The sequence below is a fragment of the Electrophorus electricus genome, chromosome 26 (genome assembly GCF_041902795.1).
Source record: "Electrophorus electricus isolate QZ-2024a chromosome 26, ASM4190279v1, whole genome shotgun sequence".
NCBI classification, from domain to species: domain Eukaryota; kingdom Metazoa; phylum Chordata; class Actinopteri; order Gymnotiformes; family Gymnotidae; genus Electrophorus; species Electrophorus electricus.
Genome location: NC_137522.1, coordinates 908,557 through 934,857, shown reverse-complemented (window position 1 = coordinate 934,857; position 26,301 = coordinate 908,557).

The window sequence follows — 26,301 nt, the reverse complement described above, 5'->3', positions numbered from 1 at the left end:
AGTGTTTAATAGACGTGTTCCTGGCATAAGTACATTGGATGATGTAGTCAACCCATGTCATCTGTTATAATGAAATATAATGCAGGACATGATTTTGACTCCGTAGGTGTTAGCATGAGTAGCAGCAAGCCTGGAAGGACCCAGGAACTCTCACTGAGGCGACACACAGCCCAACAAAGCTGTGCGGCAGTCATGGTGTTTTAAAAAATGATGAGACACGGTAAACAAGGTGAGTCCTCAACAGAGGAGCCTTAGCATGGCCTAAAGGAAACTTCTAAATGAGGATTAATAACTTAATGCCAGTGAGTGTGTGTGTGTGTGTGTGTGTTGGGGAAAGCTGGTCCTGAATTCAAAACATTTTGACATGCGTCTGCATTGAAACCCATCTTCTTGTTTTAAATAAGTTCTCTCTAACATTGGCCCCTCACCCTCCATTTCACCAACCTTTGCTGACAACAGGACCTGCTGACCATAAATACTGTTTGTCTGGAACTGAGCAATATATATCCTGGATCAAATATACAAATGTATTTTATGGAGGTCAGTGTGCAGCCGTCCGTGTCTGGACTTAAAGGAACATAACTTTGCCTCGAGGTTATTCGCTCGCCCCGATCAGTAGAACAGCACATCTTGAGATTTGCTTTCCCTCCTTTTTCTCTTTTTTGTGAGGTAGGGCGGGGTCTAGGGGTCCTCTCTGGGTACAAAAAGGTCATACTAGCTGTAAATAGAAGCACATAAGATGATAAAATAGAAATAAACCATTTAAAAAATATATTATTATCAAAAATCTTGTGTGAACATAAAGCTGTAGCTTAATGAATGGTCAAAAGTTTTGAGTAAAAATGTTTTTGCTTTTTTACATTTTTTGGAATGGTGTTATATAGACACATGAAAAATCTAACATGATTATATATGGTCAGAGGTGGGAATCAAATGCGATTTTTGCTTTAGTAAAGGATATAGAAACATTCTCAATTAACAGAAAGTAGAAAAATCTGGAATCTGGAATCTGCCTATCAATGCACATACAAAATATCTTACTTGAAGGTAAGGCATTATGCTAAGGCCTTATGAATCAATTTCAGGCCAAAATTGAAATGTGACTTTCATTGTTTTTTATTGATTTAAGCATGAGCAAACATTTTCAAATCAGAGTAAGTAAATTTTTAAGTGTTTTTATCCAGGCATATATTGTTGAAAAATCTATATCCGCATGCAAGATGAGAATGTTTGCTGTTTTAAAGCAAGTACACATCAAATGAGAGAAAAATGAAACATTTTTGGGAATATTCCTGAATTGGCATTGTAGGTACCATGCAAATCCAGCAGGAGGCAGCATCATTAGCAATGCATAGAGCAAGCTTGAATCAGAGAGTGTCTAAAATCACGTGGAATTTAGGTGTTTTAAAATACGCTGATTAAATTTGCCCTCTCTTTCTGGTGTTACCTCCAACAAAGTGAAACCTAAAAGAAGGGGTCCATCATCAGTCTTATTTTAGCAACATAAGGATAGTTCAAAGCAAAAATAAATTCTCATTTGATGAAAAATGTTGTGTGAAGGCTTATGTTTGGTCAGAGTTTGGGGTTAAAAGTGAAAAGTCAATTTTACTGTAAAATAGGAATATATTTGCATTTCTAATTTATGCAGAATAATTTCCAAACTAATAACTTAAACTAAATTGTTTTAGGAATATTTTCATGAAAATGAAAATTTTGAAGAAAAATGCTATGTGGTCAGAGTTTGGAGTCAAAGATGAAATGTAAATATGACTGTAAAATGGGAATATATTTGCATTTCTATTGTAGGCATCTAAGTAGTAAAACTAGAAACAAAGTGATTTTGGAAGATTTTCATGAATGCTTATTTTGATGAAAAATGTAATGTGAATAAGGGCTTATGATTGGAATTTTAAGTCTAAAATGAAATTGATTTTTGTTTTAAAATGGGAATGTATTTGCAATTCTACTGTATGCAGAGAACAAGTCTATGTACTAAAACTAGATATAAAGTGTTTTTGGAATATTCTCATCAAGGTGAAAAATGTGTAATGTTAGCCTTATTTTTGGTAGATGTTTCAAGTCAGAAATGAAATGTGATTTTTATTGTAAAATTGGAACATATTTCGATATGTATTGTATGTAGAAGAATTTCCTAACCAATAAAACTAGAAATAGAGTGTTTTTGGAATATTCTCAACAAGAAATATTTTGATGAAAAATGTGTGAAGGCAAGAGTAAAGACTTACGTTTGTTCGGTGATTCAGGTCACAATTGGAATGTGATTTTTTGTTAAAATGGGAATGAATTTGCATTTCTATTGTATGCAGAGGACTTTTCTAAGTACTTAAACTAACAAAAAAGAGTTTTGGGAATATTCTCATATTTTGATGAAAAAAGTTTAGTAAAGCAAAAGCTATTAGTTTTGGTCTGAGTTTTGTACATTTGCTTGATGTATGGTTGATGTTCTAAGTAGTAAAACAAGATATAAAGTGTTTTTGTAATAAGGCATGAAAATTTTTTATTTTAAAATGGGAAAATATTTGCCTTTCGATTGTATGAACATGACTTTTCTAAGTAGTAAAACTAGAAATAAAGTGTTTTTGGAATAAAAGCATCAAAGCATATTTTCAGCAAAAATGTGTTGTGAAGGTAAGGCTATAGCCTTACTTTTGAACAATGTTTAAGTCAAAAATGAAATGTCATTTTTATTGCAAAATTGGAAAATATTAGCATTTCTATTGTATGCAGAGGACCTTTCTATGTTGTAACACTATAAATAAAGTGTTTTTGGAATAAAATCATGAAAGCATATTTTCATCAAAAATGAGTTGTGAAGGTAAGGCTATAGTGTTCCATTCGGTCAAAATTTAAAGTCAAAAATGCAATGTGATTTTTATTGTAAAATTGGAAAATATTAGCATTTCCATTGTATGCAGTGGATCTTTCTATGTTGTAAAACTAGAAATAAAGTGTTTTTGGAATAAAATCATGAAAACATATTTTCATCAAAAATTTGTTGTGAAGGTAAGGCTATAGCATTACTTTTGGACAATGATTAAGTCAAAAATGAAATGTCATTTTTATTGTAAAATTGGAAAATATTAGCATTTCCATTGTATGCAGTGGATCTTTCTATGTTGTAAAACTAGAAATAAAGTGTTTTTGGAATAAAATCATGAAAACATATTTTCATCAAAAATGTGTTGTGAAGGTAAGGCTATAGCATTACTTTTGGACAATGATTAAGTCAAAAATGAAATGTCATTTTTATTGTAAAATTGGAAAATATTAGCATTTCTATTGTATGCAGAGGACCTTTCTATGTTGTAAAACTAGAAATAAAATGTTTTTGGAATAAAATAATCAAAGCATATTTCATCAAAAATGTTTTGTGAAGGTAAGGCTATAGGCTTACTTTTGGACAATGTATAAGTCAAAAATGAAATGTCATTTTTATTGTAAAATATTAGCATTTCTATTGTATGCAGAGGACCTTTCTATGTTGTAAAACTAGAAATAAAGTGTTTTTGGAATAAAATCATCAAAACATATTTTCATCAAAAATGTGTTGTGAAGGTAAGGCTATAGCCTCACTTTTGGACAATGTATAAGTCAAAAATGCAATGTGATTTTTATTGTAAAATTGGAAAATATTAGCATTTCCATTGTATGCAGTGGATTTTCTATGTTGTAAAACTAGAAATAAAGTGTTTTTGGAATAAAATCATCAAAGCATATTTTCCTCAAAAATATGTTGTGAAGGTAAGGCTATAGCCTTACTTTTGGACAATGTATAAGTCAAAAATGAAATTTCATTTTTATTGTAAAATTGGAAAATATTTGCATTTTTATTGTATGCAGAGGACCTTTCTATGTTGTAAAACTAGAAATAAAGTGTTTTTGGAATAAAATCATCAAAGCATATTTTCATCAAAAATGTGTTGTGAAGGTAAGGCTAATATAGCCTTACTTTTGGACAATGTATAAGTCAAAAATGACATGTCATTTTTATTGTAAAATTGGAAAATATTAGCATTTCCATTGTATGCAGTGGATTCTCTATGTTGTAAAACTAGAAATAAAGTGTTTTTGGAATAAAATCATCAAAACATATTTTCATCAAAAATGTGTTGTGAAGGTAAGGCTATAGCCTCACTTTTGGACAATGTATAAGTCAAAAATGCAATGTGATTTTTATTGTAAAATTGGAAAATATTAGCATTTCCATTGTATGCTGTTGATTTTCTATGTTGTAAAACTAGAAATAAAGTGTTTTTGGAATAAAATCATGAAAACATATTTTCATCAAAAATGTCTTGTGAAGGTAAGAATATAGCCTTACATTTGGTCGAAATTTAAATTCAAAAATGCAATGTGATTTTTATTGCAAAATTGGAAAATATTAGCATTCCCATTGTATGCAGTGGATCTTTCTATGTTGTAAAACTAGAAATAAAGTGGTTTTGGAATAAAATCATCAAAGCATATTTTCATCAAAAATATGCTGTGAAGGTAAGGCTATAGCCTTACTTTTGGACAATGTATAGGTCAAAAATGAAATGTCATTTTTATTGTAAAATTGGAAAATATTAGCATTTCTATTCGATGCAGAGGTCCTTTCTATGTTGTAAAACTAGAAATATAGTGTTTTTGGAATAAAATCATCAAAACATATTTTCATCAAAAATGTGTTGTGAAGGTAAGGCTATAGCCTCACTTTTGGACAATGTATAAGTCAAAAATGCAATGTGATTTTTATTGTAAAATTGGAAAATTTTAGCATTTCCATTGTATGCAGTGGATTTTCTATGTTGTAAAACTAGAAATAAAGTGTTTTTGGAATAAAATCATCAAAGCATATTTTCATCAAAAATATGCTGTGAAGGTAAGGCCTTACTTTTGGACAATGTATAGGTCAAAAATGAAATGTCATTTTTATTGTAAAATTGGAAAATATTAGCATTTCTATTCGATGCAGAGGTCCTTTCTATGTTTTAAAACTAGAAATAAAGTGTTTTTGGAATAAAATCATCAAAACATATTTTCATCAAAAATGTGTTGTGAAGGTAAGGCTATAGCCTCACTTTTGGACAATGTATAAGTCAAAAATGCAATGTGATTTTTATTGTAAAATTGGAAAATATTAGCATTTCCATTGTATGCAGTGGATTCTCTATGTTGTAACACTAGAAATAAAGTGTTTTTAGAATAAAATCATCAAAGCATATTTTCATCAAAAATGTCTTGTGAAGGTAAGGCTATAGCGTTACGTTTGGATAATGTATAAGTCAAAAATGACATGTCATTTTTATTGTAAAATTGTAAAATATTAGCATTTCCATTGTATGCAGTGGATTTTCTATGTTGTAAAACTAGAAATAAAGTGTTTTTGGAAAAAAATCATCAAGGCATATTTTCATCAAAAATGTGTTGTGAAGGTAAGGCTATAGCCTTACTTTTGGACAATGTATAAGTCAAAAATGCAATGTGATTTTTATTGTAAAATTGGAAAATATTAGCATTCCCATTGTATGCAGTGGATCCTTCTATGTTGTAAAACTAGAAATAAAGTGGTTTTGGAATAAAATCATCAAAGCATATTTTCATCAAATATATGCTGTGAAGGTAAGGCTATAGCCTTACTTTTGGACAATGTATAGGTCAAAAATGAAATGTGATTTTTATTGTAAAATTGGAAAATATTAGCATTTCTATTCGATGCAGAGGTCCTTTCTATGTTGTAAAACTAGAAATAAAGTGTTTTTGGAATAAAATCATCAAAACATATTTTCATCAAAAATGTGTTGTGAAGGTAAGGCTATAGCCTCACTTTTGGACAATGTATAAGTCAAAAATGAAATGTCATTTTTATTGTAAAATTGGAAAACATTTGCATTTCATTTGTTTGCAGAGGACCTTTATATGTTTTAAAACTAGATATAAAGTGTTTTTGGAATAAAATAATCAAAGCATATTTTCATCAAAAATGTCTTGTGAAGGTAAGAATATAGCCTTACAATTGGTCGAAATTTAAATTCAAAAATGCAATGTGATTTTTATTGTAAAATTGGAAAGTATTAGCATTTCCATTGTATGCAGTGGATTTTCTATGTTGTAAAACTAGAAATAAAGTGTTTTTGGAATAAAATCATCAAAGCATATTTTCCTCAAAAATATGTTGTGAAGGTAAGGCTATAGCCTTACTTTTGGACAATGTATAGGTCAAAAATGAAATGTCATTTTTATTGTAAAATTGGAAAACATTTGCATTTCATTTGTTTGCAGAGGACCTTTATATGTTGTAAAACTAGATATAAAGTGTTTTTGGAATAAAATAATCAAAGCATATTTTCATCAAAAATGTCTTGTGAAGGTAAGAATATAGCCTTACATTTGGTCGAAATTTAAATTCAAAAATGAAATGTGATTTTTATTGTAAAATTGGAAAATATTAGCATTCCCATTGTATGCAGTGGATCTTTCTATGTTGTAAAACTAGAAATAAAGTGGTTTTGGAATAAAATCATCAAAGCATATTTTCATCAAAAATATGCTGTGAAGGTAAGGCTATAGCCTTACTTTTGGACAATGTATAGGTCAAAAATGAAATGTCATTTTTATTGTAAAATTGGAAAATATTAGCATTTCTATTCTATGCAGAGGACCTTTCTATGTTGTAAAACTAGAAATAAAGTGTTTTTGGAATAAAATCATCAAAACATATTTTCATCAAAAATGTGTTGTGAAGGTAAGGCTATAGCCTCACTTTTGGACAATGTATAAGTCAAAAATGCAATGTGATTTTTATTGTAAAATTGGAAAATATTAGCATTTCCATTGTATGCAGTGGATTTTCTATGTTGTAAAACTAGAAATAAAGTGTTTTTGGAATAAAATCATCAAAGCATATTTTCCTCAAAAATATGTTGTGAAGGTAAGGCCTTACTTTTGGACAATGTATAAGTCAAAAATGAAATTTCATTTTTATTGTAAAATTGGAAAATATTTGCATTTTTATTGTATGCAGAGGACCTTTTTATGTTGTAAAATTAGAAATAAAGTGTTTTTGGAATAAAATCATCAAAGCATATTTTCATCCAAAATGTCTTGTGAAGGTAAGAATATAGCCTTACATTTGGTCGAAATTTAAAGTCAAAAATGCAATGTGATTTTTATTGTAAAATTGGAAAATATTAGCATTCCCATTGTATGCAGTGGATCTTTCTATGTTGTAAAACTAGAAATAAAGTGGTTTTGGAATAAAATCATCAAAGCATATTTTCATCAAATATAGGCTGTGAAGGTAAGGCTATAGCCTTACTTTTGGACAATGTATAGGTCAAAAATGAAATGTCATTCTTATTGTAAAATTGGAAAATATTAGCATTTCTATTCTATGCAGAGGACCTTTCTATGTTGTAAAACTAGAAATAAAGTGGTTTTGGAATAAAATCATCAAAGCATATTTTCATCAAATATATGCTGTGAAGGTAAGGCTATAGCCTTACTTTTGGACAATGTATAGGTCAAAAATGAAATGTCATTTTTATTGTAAAATTGGAAAATATTAGCATTTCTATTCGATGCAGAGGTCCTTTCTATGTTGTAAAACTAGAAATAAAGTGTTTTTGGAATAAAATCATCAAAACATATTTTCATCATAAATGTGTTGTGAAGGTAAGGCTATAGCCTTACTTTTGGACAATGTATAAGTCAAAAATGCAATGTGATTTTTATTGTAAAATTGAAAAATATTAGCATTTCCATTGTCTGCAGTGGATTCTCTATGTTGTAACACTAGAAATAAAGTGTTTTTGGAATAAATTCATCAAAGCCTATTTTCATCAAAAATATGTTGTGAAGGTAAGGCTATAGCCTTACATTTGGATAATGTATAAGTCAAAAATGACATGTCATTTTTATTGTAAAATTGGAAAATATTAGCATTTCCATTGTATGCAGTGGATCTTTCTATGTTGTAAAACTAGATATAAATTGTTTTTGGAATAAAATAATCAAAGCATATTTTCATCAAAAATGTCTTGTGAAGGTAAGAATATAGCCTTACATTTGGTCGAAATTTAAATTCAAAAATGCAATGTGATTTTTATTGTAAAATTGGAAAATATTAGCATTCCCATTGTATGCAGTGGATCTTTCTATGTTGTAAATCTAGAAATAAAGTGGTTTTGGAATAAAATCATCAAAGCATATTTTCATCAAAAATATGCTGTGAAGGTAAGGCTATAGCCTTACTTTTGGACAATGTATAGGTCAAAAATGAAATGTCATTTTTATTGTAAAATTGGAAAATATTAGCATTTCTATTCTATGCAGAGGACCTTTCTATGTTGTAAAACTAGAAATAAAGTGTTTTTGGAATAAAATCATCAAAACATATTTTCATCAAAAATGTGTTGTGAAGGTAAGGCTATAGCCTCACTTTTGGACAATGTATAAGTCAAAAATGCAATGTGATTTTTATTGTAAAATTGGAAAATATTAGCATTTCCATTGTATGCAGTGGATTTTCTATGTTGTAAAACTAGAAATAAAGTGTTTTTGGAATAAAATCATCAAAGCATATTTTCCTCAAAAATATGTTGTGAAGGTAAGGCTATAGCCTTACTTTTGGACAATGTATAAGTCAAAAATGCAATGTGATTTTTATTGTAAAATTGGAAAATATTAGCATTTCCATTGTATGCAGTGGATTTTCTATGTTGTAAAACTAGAAATAAAGTGTTTTTGGAATAAAATCATCAAAGCATATTTTCCTCAAAAATATGTTGTGAAGGTAAGGCCTTACTTTTGGACAATGTATAAGTCAAAAATGAAATTTCATTTTTATTGTAAAATTGGAAAATATTTGCATTTTTATTGTATGCAGAGGACCTTTTTATGTTGTAAAACTAGAAATAAAGTGTTTTTGGAATAAAATCATCAAAGCATATTTTCATCCAAAATGTCTTGTGAAGGTAAGAATATAGCCTTACATTTGGTCGAAATTTAAAGTCAAAAATGCAATGTGATTTTTATTGTAAAATTGGAAAATATTAGCATTCCCATTGTATGCAGTGGATCTTTCTATGTTGTAAAACTAGAAATAAAGTGGTTTTGGAATAAAATCATCAAAGCATATTTTCATCAAATATAGGCTGTGAAGGTAAGGCTATAGCCTTACTTTTGGACAATGTATAGGTCAAAAATGAAATGTCATTCTTATTGTAAAATTGGAAAATATTAGCATTTCTATTCTATGCAGAGGACCTTTCTATGTTGTAAAACTAGAAATAAAGTGGTTTTGGAATAAAATCATCAAAGCATATTTTCATCAAATATATGCTGTGAAGGTAAGGCTATAGCCTTACTTTTGGACAATGTATAGGTCAAAAATGAAATGTCATTTTTATTGTAAAATTGGAAAATATTAGCATTTCTATTCGATGCAGAGGTCCTTTCTATGTTGTAAAACTAGAAATAAAGTGTTTTTGGAATAAAATCATCAAAACATATTTTCATCATAAATGTGTTGTGAAGGTAAGGCTATAGCCTTACTTTTGGACAATGTATAAGTCAAAAATGCAATGTGATTTTTATTGTAAAATTGAAAAATATTAGCATTTCCATTGTCTGCAGTGGATTCTCTATGTTGTAACACTAGAAATAAAGTGTTTTTGGAATAAATTCATCAAAGCCTATTTTCATCAAAAATATGTTGTGAAGGTAAGGCTATAGCCTTACATTTGGATAATGTATAAGTCAAAAATGACATGTCATTTTTATTGTAAAATTGGAAAATATTAGCATTTCCATTGTATGCAGTGGATCTTTCTATGTTGTAAAACTAGATATAAATTGTTTTTGGAATAAAATAATCAAAGCATATTTTCATCAAAAATGTCTTGTGAAGGTAAGAATATAGCCTTACATTTGGTCGAAATTTAAATTCAAAAATGCAATGTGATTTTTATTGTAAAATTGGAAAATATTAGCATTCCCATTGTATGCAGTGGATCTTTCTATGTTGTAAATCTAGAAATAAAGTGGTTTTGGAATAAAATCATCAAAGCATATTTTCATCAAAAATATGCTGTGAAGGTAAGGCTATAGCCTTACTTTTGGACAATGTATAGGTCAAAAATGAAATGTCATTTTTATTGTAAAATTGGAAAATATTAGCATTTCTATTCTATGCAGAGGACCTTTCTATGTTGTAAAACTAGAAATAAAGTGTTTTTGGAATAAAATCATCAAAACATATTTTCATCAAAAATGTGTTGTGAAGGTAAGGCTATAGCCTCACTTTTGGACAATGTATAAGTCAAAAATGCAATGTGATTTTTATTGTAAAATTGGAAAATATTAGCATTTCCATTGTATGCAGTGGATTTTCTATGTTGTAAAACTAGAAATAAAGTGTTTTTGGAATAAAATCATCAAAGCATATTTTCCTCAAAAATATGTTGTGAAGGTAAGGCTATAGCCTTACTTTTGGACAATGTATAAGTCAAAAATGCAATGTGATTTTTATTGTAAAATTGAAAAATATTAGCATTTCCATTGTCTGCAGTGGATTCTCTATGTTGTAACACTAGAAATAAAGTGTTTTTGGAATAAAATCATCAAAGCCTATTTTCATCAAAAATATGTTGTGAAGGTAAGGCTATAGCCTTACATTTGGATAATGTATAAGTCAAAAATGACATGTCATTTTTATTGTAAAATTGGAAAATATTAGCATTTCCATTGTATGCAGTGGATCTTTCTATGTTGTAAAACTAGAAATAAAGTGGTTTTGGAATAAAATCATCAAAGCATATTTTCATCAAATATATGCTGTGAATGTAAGGCTATACTTACTTTTGGACAATGTATAGGTCAAAAATGAAATGTCATTTTTATTGTAAAATTGGAAAATATTAGCATTTCTATTCGATGCAGAGGTCCTTTCTATGTTGTAAAACTAGAAATAAAGTGTTTTTGGAATAAAATCATCAAAACATATTTTCATCAAAAATGTGTTGTGAAGGTGAGGCTATAGCCTTACTTTTGGACAATGTATAGGTCAAAAATGAAATGTCATTTTTATTGTAAAATTGGAAAATATTAGCATTTCTATTCGATGCAGAGGTCCTTTCTATGTTGTAAAACTAGAAATAAAGTGTTTTTGGAATAAAATCATCAAAACATATTTTCATCATAAATGTGTTGTGAAGGTAAGGCTATAGCCTTCCTTTTGGACAATGTATAAGTCAAAAATGCAATGTGATTTTTATTGTAAAATTGAAAAATATTAGCATTTCCATTGTCTGCAGTGGATTCTCTATGTTGTAACACTAGAAATAAAGTGTTTTTGGAATAAAATCATCAAAGCCTATTTTCATCAAAAATATGTTGTGAAGGTAAGGCTATAGCCTTACATTTGGATAATGTATAAGTCAAAAATGACATGTCATTTTTATTGTAAAATTGGAAAATATTAGCATTTCCATTGTATGCAGTGGATCTTTCTATGTTGTAAAACTAGAAATAAAGTGGTTTTGGAATAAAATCATCAAAGCATATTTTCATCAAATATATGCTGTGAAGGTAAGGCTATAGCCTTACTTTTGGACAATGTATAGGTCAAAAATGAAATGTCATTTTTATTGTAAAATTGGAAAATATTAGCATTTCTATTCGATGCAGAGGTCCTTTCTATGTTGTAAAACTAGAAATAAAGTGTTTTTGGAATAAAATCATCAAAGCATATTTTCCTCAAAAATATGTTTTGAAGGTAAGGCTATAGCCTTACTTTTGGACAATGTATAAGTCAAAAATGAAATTTAATTTTTATTGTAAAATTGGAAAATATTTGCATTTTTATTGTATGCAGAGGACCTTTCTGTGTTGTAAAACTAGAAATAAAGTGTTTTTGGAATAAAATAATCAAAGCATATTTTCATCAAAAATGTCTTGTGAAGGTAAGAATATAGCCTTACATTTGGTCGAAATTTAAAGTCAAAAATGCAATGTGATTTTTATTGTAAAATTGGAAAATATTAGCATTCCCATTGTATGCAGTGGATCTTTCTATGTTGTAAAACTAGAAATAAAGTGGTTTTGGAATAAAATCATCAAAGCATATTTTCATCAAAAACATGCTGTGAAGGTAAGGCTATAGCCTTACTTTTGGACAATGTATAGGTCAAAAATGCAATGTGATTTTTATTGTAAAATTGAAAAATATTAGCATTTCCATTGTCTGCAGTGGATTCTCTATGTTGTAACACTAGAAATAAAGTGTTTTTGGAATAAAATCATCAAAGCCTATTTTCATCAAAAATATGTTGTGAAGGTAAGGCTATAGCCTTACTTTTGGACAATGTATAGGTCAAAAATGAAATGTCATTTTTATTGTAAAATTGGGAAATATTAGCATTTCTATTCGATGCAGAGGTCCTTTCTATGTTGTAAAACTAGAAATAAAGTGTTTTTGGAATAAAATCATCAAAACATATTTTCATCAAAAATGTGTTGTGAAGGTAAGGCTATAGCCTTACTTTTGGACAATGTATAGGTCAAAAATGAAATGTCATTTTTATTGTAAAATTGGAAAATATTAGCATTTCTATTCGATACAGAGGTCCTTTCTATGTTGTAAAACTAGAAATAAAGTGTTTTTGGAATAAAATCATCAAAGCATATTTTCCTCAAAAATATGTTTTGAAGGTAAGGCTATAGCCTTACTTTTGGACAATGTATAAGTCAAAAATGAAATTTAATTTTTATTGTAAAATTGGAAAATATTTGCATTTTTATTGTATGCAGAGGACCTTTCTGTGTTGTAAAACTAGAAATAAAGTGTTTTTGGAATAAAATAATCAAAGCATATTTTCATCAAAAATGTCTTGTGAAGGTAAGAATATAGCCTTACATTTGGTCGAAATTTAAAGTCAAAAATGCAATGTGATTTTTATTGTAAAATTGGAAAATATTAGCATTCCCATTGTATGCAGTGGATCTTTCTATGTTGTAAAACTAGAAATAAAGTGGTTTTGGAATAAAATCATCAAAGCATATTTTCATCAAAAATATGCTGTGAAGGTAAGGCTATAGCCTTACTTTTGGACAATGTATAAGTCAAAAATGAAATTTCATTTTTATTGTAAAATTTGAAAATATTAGCATTTTTATTGTATGCAGAGGACCTTTCTATGTTGTAAAACTAGAAATAAAGTGTTTTTGGAATAAAATCATCAAAGCATATTTTCATCAAAAATGTGTTGTGAAGGTAAGGCTATAGCCTTACTTTTGCACAATGTATAAGTCAAAAATGCAATGTGATTTTTATTGTAAAATTGGAAAATATTAGCATTTCCATTGTATGCAGTGGATTTTCTATGTTGTAAAACTAGAAATAAAGTGTTTTTGGAATAAAATCATCAAAGCATATTTTCCTCAAAAATATTTTGTGAAGGTAAGGCTATAGCCTTACTTTTGGACAATGTATAAGTCAAAAATGAAATTTCATTTTTAATGTAAAATTGGAAAATATTTGCATTTTTATTGTATGCAGAGGACCTTTCTATGTTGTAAAACTAGAAATAAGGTGTTTTTGGAATAAAATAATCAAAGCATATTTTCATCAAAAATGTCTTGTGAAGGTAAGAATATAGCCTTACATTCGGTCGAAATTTAAAGTCAAAAATGAAATGTCATTTTTATTGTAAAATTGGAAAATATTAGCATTTCCATTGTATGCAGTGGATTCTCTATGTTGTAACACTAGAAATAAAGTGTTTTTGGAATAAAATCATCAAAGCCTATTTTCATCAAAAATATGTTGTGAAGGTAAGGCTATAGCCTTATATTTGGATACTGTATAAGTCAAAAATGACATGTCATTTGTATTGTAAAATTGGAAAATATTAGCATTTCTATTGTATGCAGAGGACCTTTCTATGTTGTAAAACTAGAAATAAAGTGTTTTTGGAATAAAATCATGAAAACATATTTTCATCAAATATATGCTGTGAAGGTAAGGCTATAGCCTTACTTTTGGACAATGTATAGGTCAAAAATGAAATGTCATTTTTATTGTAAAATTGGAAAATATTAGCATTTCTATTCGATGCAGAGGTCCTTTCTATGTTGTAAAACTAGAAATAAAGTGTTTTTGGAATAAAATCATCAAAACATATTTTCATCATAAATGTGTTGTGAAGGTAAGGCTATAGCCTTACTTTTGGACAATGTATAAGTCAAAAATGCAATGTGATTTTTATTGTAAAATTGAAAAATATTAGCATTTCCATTGTCTGCAGTGGATTCTCTATGTTGTAACACTAGAAATAAAGTGTTTTTGGAATAAATTCATCAAAGCCTATTTTCATCAAAAATATGTTGTGAAGGTAAGGCTATAGCCTTACATTTGGATAATGTATAAGTCAAAAATGACATGTCATTTTTATTGTAAAATTGGAAAATATTAGCATTTCCATTGTATGCAGTGGATCTTTCTATGTTGTAAAACTAGATATAAATTGTTTTTGGAATAAAATAATCAAAGCATATTTTCATCAAAAATGTCTTGTGAAGGTAAGAATATAGCCTTACATTTGGTCGAAATTTAAATTCAAAAATGCAATGTGATTTTTATTGTAAAATTGGAAAATATTAGCATTCCCATTGTATGCAGTGGATCTTTCTATGTTGTAAATCTAGAAATAAAGTGGTTTTGGAATAAAATCATCAAAGCATATTTTCATCAAAAATATGCTGTGAAGGTAAGGCTATAGCCTTACTTTTGGACAATGTATAGGTCAAAAATGAAATGTCATTTTTATTGTAAAATTGGAAAATATTAGCATTTCTATTCTATGCAGAGGACCTTTCTATGTTGTAAAACTAGAAATAAAGTGTTTTTGGAATAAAATCATCAAAACATATTTTCATCAAAAATGTGTTGTGAAGGTAAGGCTATAGCCTCACTTTTGGACAATGTATAAGTCAAAAATGCAATGTGATTTTTATTGTAAAATTGGAAAATATTAGCATTTCCATTGTATGCAGTGGATTTTCTATGTTGTAAAACTAGAAATAAAGTGTTTTTGGAATAAAATCATCAAAGCATATTTTCCTCAAAAATATGTTGTGAAGGTAAGGCTATAGCCTTACTTTTGGACAATGTATAAGTCAAAAATGCAATGTGATTTTTATTGTAAAATTGAAAAATATTAGCATTTCCATTGTCTGCAGTGGATTCTCTATGTTGTAACACTAGAAATAAAGTGTTTTTGGAATAAAATCATCAAAGCCTATTTTCATCAAAAATATGTTGTGAAGGTAAGGCTATAGCCTTACATTTGGATAATGTATAAGTCAAAAATGACATGTCATTTTTATTGTAAAATTGGAAAATATTAGCATTTCCATTGTATGCAGTGGATCTTTCTATGTTGTAAAACTAGAAATAAAGTGGTTTTGGAATAAAATCATCAAAGCATATTTTCATCAAATATATGCTGTGAATGTAAGGCTATACTTACTTTTGGACAATGTATAGGTCAAAAATGAAATGTCATTTTTATTGTAAAATTGGAAAATATTAGCATTTCTATTCGATGCAGAGGTCCTTTCTATGTTGTAAAACTAGAAATAAAGTGTTTTTGGAATAAAATCATCAAAACATATTTTCATCAAAAATGTGTTGTGAAGGTGAGGCTATAGCCTTACTTTTGGACAATGTATAGGTCAAAAATGAAATGTCATTTTTATTGTAAAATTGGAAAATATTAGCATTTCTATTCGATGCAGAGGTCCTTTCTATGTTGTAAAACTAGAAATAAAGTGTTTTTGGAATAAAATCATCAAAACATATTTTCATCATAAATGTGTTGTGAAGGTAAGGCTATAGCCTTCCTTTTGGACAATGTATAAGTCAAAAATGCAATGTGATTTTTATTGTAAAATTGAAAAATATTAGCATTTCCATTGTCTGCAGTGGATTCTCTATGTTGTAACACTAGAAATAAAGTGTTTTTGGAATAAAATCATCAAAGCCTATTTTCATCAAAAATATGTTGTGAAGGTAAGGCTATAGCCTTACATTTGGATAATGTATAAGTCAAAAATGACATGTCATTTTTATTGTAAAATTGGAAAATATTAGCATTTCCATTGTATGCAGTGGATCTTTCTATGTTGTAAAACTAGAAATAAAGTGGTTTTGGAATAAAATCATCAAAGCATATTTTCATCAAATATATGCTGTGAAGGTAAGGCTATAGCCTTACTTTTGGACAATGTATAGGTCAAAAATGAAATGTCATTTTTATTGTAAAATTGGAAAATATTAGCATTTCTATTCGATGCAGAGGTCCTTTCTATGTTGTAAAACTAGAAATAAAGTGTTTTTGGAATAAAATCATCAAAGCATATTTTCCTCAAAAATATGTTTTGAAGGTAAGGCTATAGCCTTACTTTTGGACAATGTATAAGTCAAAAATGAAATTTAATTTTTATTGTAAAATTGGAAAATATTTGCATTTTTATTGTATGCAGAGGACCTTTCTGTGTTGTAAAACTAGAAATAAAGTGTTTTTGGAATAAAATAATCAAAGCATATTTTCATCAAAAATGTCTTGTGAAGGTAAGAATATAGCCTTACATTTGGTCGAAATTTAAAGTCAAAAATGCAATGTGATTTTTATTGTAAAATTGGAAAATATTAGCATTCCCATTGTATGCAGTGGATCTTTCTATGTTGTAAAACTAGAAATAAAGTGGTTTTGGAATAAAATCATCAAAGCATATTTTCATCAAAAACATGCTGTGAAGGTAAGGCTATAGCCTTACTTTTGGACAATGTATAGGTCAAAAATGCAATGTGATTTTTATTGTAAAATTGAAAAATATTAGCATTTCCATTGTCTGCAGTGGATTCTCTATGTTGTAACACTAGAAATAAAGTGTTTTTGGAATAAAATCATCAAAGCCTATTTTCATCAAAAATATGTTGTGAAGGTAAGGCTATAGCCTTACTTTTGGACAATGTATAGGTCAAAAATGAAATGTCATTTTTATTGTAAAATTGGGAAATATTAGCATTTCTATTCGATGCAGAGGTCCTTTCTATGTTGTAAAACTAGAAATAAAGTGTTTTTGGAATAAAATCATCAAAACATATTTTCATCAAAAATGTGTTGTGAAGGTAAGGCTATAGCCTTACTTTTGGACAATGTATAGGTCAAAAATGAAATGTCATTTTTATTGTAAAATTGGAAAATATTAGCATTTCTATTCGATACAGAGGTCCTTTCTATGTTGTAAAACTAGAAATAAAGTGTTTTTGGAATAAAATCATCAAAGCATATTTTCCTCAAAAATATGTTTTGAAGGTAAGGCTATAGCCTTACTTTTGGACAATGTATAAGTCAAAAATGAAATTTAATTTTTATTGTAAAATTGGAAAATATTTGCATTTTTATTGTATGCAGAGGACCTTTCTGTGTTGTAAAACTAGAAATAAAGTGTTTTTGGAATAAAATAATCAAAGCATATTTTCATCAAAAATGTCTTGTGAAGGTAAGAATATAGCCTTACATTTGGTCGAAATTTAAAGTCAAAAATGCAATGTGATTTTTATTGTAAAATTGGAAAATATTAGCATTCCCATTGTATGCAGTGGATCTTTCTATGTTGTAAAACTAGAAATAAAGTGGTTTTGGAATAAAATCATCAAAGCATATTTTCATCAAAAATATGCTGTGAAGGTAAGGCTATAGCCTTACTTTTGGACAATGTATAAGTCAAAAATGAAATTTCATTTTTATTGTAAAATTTGAAAATATTAGCATTTTTATTGTATGCAGAGGACCTTTCTATGTTGTAAAACTAGAAATAAAGTGTTTTTGGAATAAAATCATCAAAGCATATTTTCATCAAAAATGTGTTGTGAAGGTAAGGCTATAGCCTTACTTTTGCACAATGTATAAGTCAAAAATGCAATGTGATTTTTATTGTAAAATTGGAAAATATTAGCATTTCCATTGTATGCAGTGGATTTTCTATGTTGTAAAACTAGAAATAAAGTGTTTTTGGAATAAAATCATCAAAGCATATTTTCCTCAAAAATATTTTGTGAAGGTAAGGCTATAGCCTTACTTTTGGACAATGTATAAGTCAAAAATGAAATTTCATTTTTAATGTAAAATTGGAAAATATTTGCATTTTTATTGTATGCAGAGGACCTTTCTATGTTGTAAAACTAGAAATAAGGTGTTTTTGGAATAAAATAATCAAAGCATATTTTCATCAAAAATGTCTTGTGAAGGTAAGAATATAGCCTTACATTCGGTCGAAATTTAAAGTCAAAAATGAAATGTCATTTTTATTGTAAAATTGGAAAATATTAGCATTTCCATTGTATGCAGTGGATTCTCTATGTTGTAACACTAGAAATAAAGTGTTTTTGGAATAAAATCATCAAAGCCTATTTTCATCAAAAATATGTTGTGAAGGTAAGGCTATAGCCTTATATTTGGATACTGTATAAGTCAAAAATGACATGTCATTTGTATTGTAAAATTGGAAAATATTAGCATTTCTATTGTATGCAGAGGACCTTTCTATGTTGTAAAACTAGAAATAAAGTGTTTTTGGAATAAAATCATGAAAACATATTTTCATCAAAAATGTGTTGTGAAGGTCAGGCTATAGCCTTACTTTTGGATAATGTATAAGTCAAAAATGACATGTCATTTTTATTGTAAAATTGGAAAATATTAGCATTTCCATTGTATGCAGTGGATTTTCTATGTTGTAAAACTAGAAATAAAGTGTTTTTGGAATAAAATCATCAAAGCATATTTTCCTCAAAAATATGTTGTGAAGGTAAGGCTATAGCCTTACTTTTGGACAATGTATAAGTCAAAAATGAAATGTCATTTTTATTGTAAAATTGGAAAATATTAGCATTTCCATTGTATGCAGTGGATTCTCTATGTTGTAAAACTAGAAATAAAGTGTTTTTGGAATAAAATCATCAAAGCATATTTTCATCAAAAATATGTTGTGAAGGTAAGGCTATAGCCTTACTTTTGGACAATGTATAAGTCAAAAATGACATGTCATTTTTATTGTAAATTTGGAAAACATTTGCATTTCTATTGTTTGCAGAGGACCGTTATATGTTGTAAAACTTGATATAAAGTGTTTTTGGAATAAAATAATCAAAGCATATTTTCATCAAAAATATCTTGTGAAGGTAAGGCTATAGCCTTACTTTTGGACAATGTATAAGTCAAAAATGCAATGTGATTTTTATTGTAAAATTGGAAAATATTAGCATTTCCATTGTATGCAGTGGATTCTCTATGTTGTAAAACTAGAAATAAAGTGTTTTTGGAATAAACTCATCAAAGCATATTTTGATCAGAAATGTGTGAAGTTAAGGCTATAGCCTTACTTTTGGACAATGTATAAGTCAAAAATTAAATGTCATTTTTACTGTAAAATTGGAAAATATTTGCATTTTTATTGTATGCAGAGGACCTTTCTATGTTGTAAAACTAGAAATAAAGTGTTTTTGGAATAAAATCATCAAAGCATATTTTCATCAAAAATGTGTTGTGAAGGTCACGCTATAGCCTTACTTTTGGACAATGTATAAGTCAAAAATGCAATGTGATTTTTATTGTAAAATTGGAAAATATTTGCATTTCTATTGTATGCAGAGGACCTTTCTATGTTGTAAAACTAGAAATAAAGTGTTTTTGGAATAAAATCATCAAAGCATATTTTCATCAAAAATGTGTTGTGAAGGTAAGGCTTGAGCCTTACTTTTGGACAATGTATAAGTCAAAAATGAAATGTCATTTTTATTGTAAAATTGGAAAATATTAGCATTTCTATTGTATGCAGAGGACCTTTCTATTTTGTAAAACTATAAATAAAGTGTTTTTGGAATAAAATCATCAAAGCATATTTTCATAAAAAATGTGTTGTGAAGGTAAGGCTATAAGCTTACTTTTGCACAATGTATAAGTCAAAAATGAAATGTCATTTTTATTGTAAAATTGGAAAATATTAGCATTTCCATTGTATGCAGTGGATCTTTCTATGTTGTAAAACTAGAAATAAAGTGATTTTGGAATAAACTCATCAAAGCATATTTTTATCAGAAATGTGTGAAGTTAAGGCTATAGCCTTACTTTTGGACAATGTATAAGTCAAAAATTAAATGTCATTTTTACTGTAAAATTGGAAAATATTTGCATTTTTATTGTATGCAGAGGACCTTTCTATGTTGTAAAACTAGAAATAAAGTGTTTTTGGAATAAAATCATCAAAGCATATTTTCATCAAAAATGTGTTGTGAAGGTAAGGCTATAGGCTTACGTTTGGATAATGTATAAGTCAAAAATGCAATGTCATTTTTATTGTAAAATTGGAAAATATTAGCATTTCTATTGTATGCAGAGGACCTTTCTATGTTGTAAAACTAGAAATAAAGTGTTTTTGGAATAAATTCATGAAAACATATTTTCATCAAAAATGTGTTGTGAAGGTAAGGCTATAGCCTTACTTTTGGACAATGTATAAGTCAAAAATGACATGTCATTTTTATTGTAAAATTGGAAAATATTAGCATTTCCATTGTATGCAGTGGATTTTCTAATTTGTAAAACTAGAAATAAAGTGTTTTTGGAATAAAATCATCAAAGCATATTTTCATCAAAAATGTGTTGTGAAGGTAAGGCTATAGCCTTACTTTTGCACAATGTATAAGTCAAAAATGAAATGTCATTTTTATTGTAAAATTGGAAAATATTAGCATTTCCATTGTATGCAGTGGATCTTTCTATGTTGTAAAACTTGAAATAAAGTGATTTTGGAATAAACTCATCAAAGCATATTTTGATCAGAAATGTGTGAAGTTAAGGCTATAGCCTTACTTTTGGACAATGTATAAGTCAAAAATTAAATGTCATTTGTACTGTAAAATTGGAAAATATTTGCATTTTTATTGTATGCAGAGAACCTTTCTATGTTGTAAAACTAGAAATAAAGTGTTTTTGGAATAAAATCATCAAAGCATATTTTCATCAAAAATGTGTTGTGAAGGTAAGGCTATAGCCTTACTTTTGGACAATGTATAAGTCAAAAATGAAATGTCATTTTTATTGTAAAATTGGAAAATATTAGCATTTCTATTGTATGCAGAGGAACTTTCTATGTTGTAAAACTAGTAATAAAGTGTTTTTTGAATAAAATCATGAAAACATATTTTCATCAAAAATGTGTTGTGAAGGTAAGGCTATAGCCTTACATTCGGTCGAAATTTAAAGTCAAAAATGCAATGTGATTTTTATTGTAAAATTGGAAAATATTAGCATTTCTATTGTATGCAGAGGACCTTTCTATGTTGTAAAACTAGAAATAAAGTGTTTTTGGAATAAAATCATCAAAGCATATTTTCATCAAAAATGTGTTGTGAAGGTCACGCTATAGCCTTACTTTTGGACAATGTATAAGTCAAAAATTAAATGTCATTTTTACTGTAAAATTGGAAAATATTTGCATTTTTATTGTATGCAGAGGACCTTTCTATGTTGTAAAACTAGAAATAAAGTGTTTTTGGAATAAAATCATCAAAGCATATTTTCATCAAAAATGTGTTGTGAAGGTCACGCTATAGCCTTACTTTTGGACAATGTATAAGTCAAAAATGCAATGTGATTTTTATTGTAAAATTGGAAAATATTTGCATTTCTATTGTATGCAGAGGACCTTTCTATGTTGTAAAACTAGAAATAAAGTGTTTTTGGAATAAAATCATCAAAGCATATTTTCATCAAAAATGTCTTGTGAAGGTAAGGCTTGAGCCTTACTTTTGGACAATGTATAAGTCAAAAATGAAATGTCATTTTTATTGTAAAATTGGAAAATATTAGCATTTCTATTGTATGCAGAGGACCTTTCTATTTTGTAAAACTATAAATAAAGTGTTTTTGGAATAAAATCATCAAAGCATATTTTCATCAAAAATGTGTTGTGAAGGTAAGGCTATAAGCTTACTTTTGCACAATGTATAAGTCAAAAATGAAATGTCATTTTTATTGTAAAATTGGAAAATATTAGCATTTCCATTGTATGCAGTGGATCTTTCTATGTTGTAAAACTAGAAATAAAGTGATTTTGGAATAAACTCATCAAAGCATATTTTTATCAGAAATGTGTGAAGTTAAGGCTATAGCCTTACTTTTGGACAATGTATAAGTCAAAAATTAAATGTCATTTTTACTGTAAAATTGGAAAATATTTGCATTTTTATTGTATGCAGAGGACCTTTCTATGTTGTAAAACTAGAAATAAAGTGTTTTTGGAATAAAATCATCAAAGCATATTTTCATCAAAAATGTGTTGTGAAGGTAAGGCTATAGGCTTACGTTTGGATAATGTATAAGTCAAAAATGCAATGTCATTTTTATTGTAAAATTGGAAAATATTAGCATTTCTATTGTATGCAGAGGACCTTTCTATGTTGTAAAACTAGAAATAAAGTGTTTTTGGAATAAATTCATGAAAACATATTTTCATCAAAAATGTGTTGTGAAGGTAAGGCTATAGCCTTACTTTTGGACAATGTATAAGTCAAAAATGACATGTCATTTTTATTGTAAAATTGGAAAATATTAGCATTTCTATTGTATGCAGAGGAACTTTCTATGTTGTAAAACTAGTAATAAAGTGTTTTTTGAATAAAATCATGAAAACATATTTTCATCAAAAATGTTTTGTGAAGGTAAGGCTATAGCCTTACATTCGGTCGAAATTTAAAGTCAAAAATGCAATGTGATTTTTATTGTAAAATTGGAAAATATTAGCATTTCTATTGTATGCAGAGGACCTTTCTATGTTGTAAAACTAGAAATAAAGTGTTTTTGGAATAAAATCATGAAAACATATTTTCATCAAAAATGTGTTGTGAAGGTAAGGCTATAGCCTTACTTTTGGACAATGTATAAGTCAAAAATGTAATGTCATTTTTATTGTAAAATTGGAAAATATTAGCATTTCTATTCGATGCAGAGGTCCTCTCTATGTTGTAAAACTAGAAATAAAGTTTTTTTGGAATAAAATCATCAAAACATATTTTCATCAAAAATGTGTGAAGTTAAGGCTATAGCCTTACTTTTGGACAATGTATAAGTCAAAAATGAAATGTCATTTTTATTGTAAAATTGTTAAATATTAGCATTTCCATTGTATGCAGTGGATTTTGTATGTTGTAAAACTAGAAATAAAGTGTTTTTGGAATAAAATCATCAAAGCATATTTTCATCAAAAGTATGTTGTGAAGGTAAGGCTATAGCCTTACTTTTGGAAAATGTATAAGTCAAAAATGAAATGTCATTTTTATTGTAAAATTGGAAAACATTTGCATTTCTATTGTTTGCAGAGGACTTTATATGTTGTAAAACTAGAAATAAAGTGTTTTTGGAATAAAATAATCAAAGTATATTTTCATCAAAAATGTCTTGTGAAGGTAAGGCTATAGCCTTACATTCGGTCGAAATTTAAAGTCAAAAATGCAATGTGATTTTTATTGTAAAATTGGAAAATATTAGCATTTCTATTGTATGCAGAGGACCTTTCTATGTTGTAAAACTTGAAATAAAGTGATTTTGGAATAAACTCATCAAAGCATATTTTGATCAGAAATGTGTGAAGTTAAGGCTATAGCCTTACTTTTGGACAATGTATAAGTCAAAAATTAAATGTCATTTGTACTGTAAAATTGGAAAATATTTGCATTTTTATTGTATGCAGAGAACCTTTCTATGTTGTAAAACTAGAAATAAAGTGTTTTTGGAATAAAATCATCAAAGCATATTTTCATCAAAAATGTGTTGTGAAGGTAAGGCTATAGCCTTACTTTTGGACAATGTATAAGTCAAAAATGAAATGTCATTTTTATTGTAAAATTGGAAAATATTAGCATTTCTATTGTATGCAGAGGAACTTTCTATGTTGTAAAACTAGTAATAAAGTGTTTTTTGAATAAAATCATGAAAACATATTTTCATCAAAAATGTGTTGTGAAGGTAAGGCTATAGCCTTACATTCGGTCGAAATTTAAAGTCAAAAATGCAATGTGATTTTTATTGTAAAATTGGAAAATATTAGCATTTCTATTGTATGCAGAGGACCTTTCTATGTTGTAAAACTAGAAATAAAGTGTTTTTGGAATAAAATCATCAAAGCATATTTTCATCAAAAATGTGTTGTGAAGGTCACGCTATAGCCTTACTTTTGGACAATGTATAAGTCAAAAATTAAATGTCATTTTTACTGTAAAATTGGAAAATATTTGCATTTTTATTGTATGCAGAGGACCTTTCTATGTTGTAAAACTAGAAATAAAGTGTTTTTGGAATAAAATCATCAAAGCATATTTTCATCAAAAATGTGTTGTGAAGGTCACGCTATAGCCTTACTTTTGGACAATGTATAAGTCAAAAATGCAATGTGATTTTTATTGTAAAATTGGAAAATATTTGCATTTCTATTGTATGCAGAGGACCTTTCTATGTTGTAAAACTAGAAATAAAGTGTTTTTGGAATAAAATCATCAAAGCATATTTTCATCAAAAATGTCTTGTGAAGGTAAGGCTTGAGCCTTACTTTTGGACAATGTATAAGTCAAAAATGAAATGTCATTTTTATTGTAAAATTGGAAAATATTAGCATTTCTATTGTATGCAGAGGACCTTTCTATTTTGTAAAACTATAAATAAAGTGTTTTTGGAATAAAATCATCAAAGCATATTTTCATCAAAAATGTGTTGTGAAGGTAAGGCTATAAGCTTACTTTTGCACAATGTATAAGTCAAAAATGAAATGTCATTTTTATTGTAAAATTGGAAAATATTAGCATTTCCATTGTATGCAGTGGATCTTTCTATGTTGTAAAACTAGAAATAAAGTGATTTTGGAATAAACTCATCAAAGCATATTTTTATCAGAAATGTGTGAAGTTAAGGCTATAGCCTTACTTTTGGACAATGTATAAGTCAAAAATTAAATGTCATTTTTACTGTAAAATTGGAAAATATTTGCATTTTTATTGTATGCAGAGGACCTTTCTATGTTGTAAAACTAGAAATAAAGTGTTTTTGGAATAAAATCATCAAAGCATATTTTCATCAAAAATGTGTTGTGAAGGTAAGGCTATAGGCTTACGTTTGGATAATGTATAAGTCAAAAATGCAATGTCATTTTTATTGTAAAATTGGAAAATATTAGCATTTCTATTGTATGCAGAGGACCTTTCTATGTTGTAAAACTAGAAATAAAGTGTTTTTGGAATAAATTCATGAAAACATATTTTCATCAAAAATGTGTTGTGAAGGTAAGGCTATAGCCTTACTTTTGGACAATGTATAAGTCAAAAATGACATGTCATTTTTATTGTAAAATTGGAAAATATTAGCATTTCCATTGTATGCAGTGGATCTGTCTATGTTGTAAAACTTGAAATAAAGTGATTTTGGAATAAACTCATCAAAGCATATTTTGATCAGAAATGTGTGAAGTTAAGGCTATAGCCTTACTTTTGGACAATGTATAAGTCAAAAATTAAATGTCATTTGTACTGTAAAATTGGAAAATATTTGCATTTTTATTGTATGCAGAGAACCTTTCTATGTTGTAAAACTAGAAATAAAGTGTTTTTGGAATAAAATCATCAAAGCATATTTTCATCAAAAATGTGTTGTGAAGGTAAGGCTATAGCCTTACTTTTGGACAATGTATAAGTCAAAAATGAAATGTCATTTTTATTGTAAAATTGGAAAATATTAGCATTTCTATTGTATGCAGAGGAACTTTCTATGTTGTAAAACTAGTAATAAAGTGTTTTTTGAATAAAATCATGAAAACATATTTTCATCAAAAATGTGTTGTGAAGGTAAGGCTATAGCCTTACATTCGGTCGAAATTTAAAGTCAAAAATGCAATGTGATTTTTATTGTAAAATTGGAAAATATTAGCATTTCTATTGTATGCAGAGGACCTTTCTATGTTGTAAAACTAGAAATAAAGTGTTTTTGGAATAAAATCATGAAAACATATTTTCATCAAAAATGTGTTGTGAAGGTAAGGCTATAGCCTTACTTTTGGACAATGTATAAGTCAAAAATGTAATGTCATTTTTATTGTAAAATTGGAAAATATTAGCATTTCTATTCGATGCAGAGGTCCTCTCTATGTTGTAAAACTAGAAATAAAGTGTTTTTGGAATAAAATCAT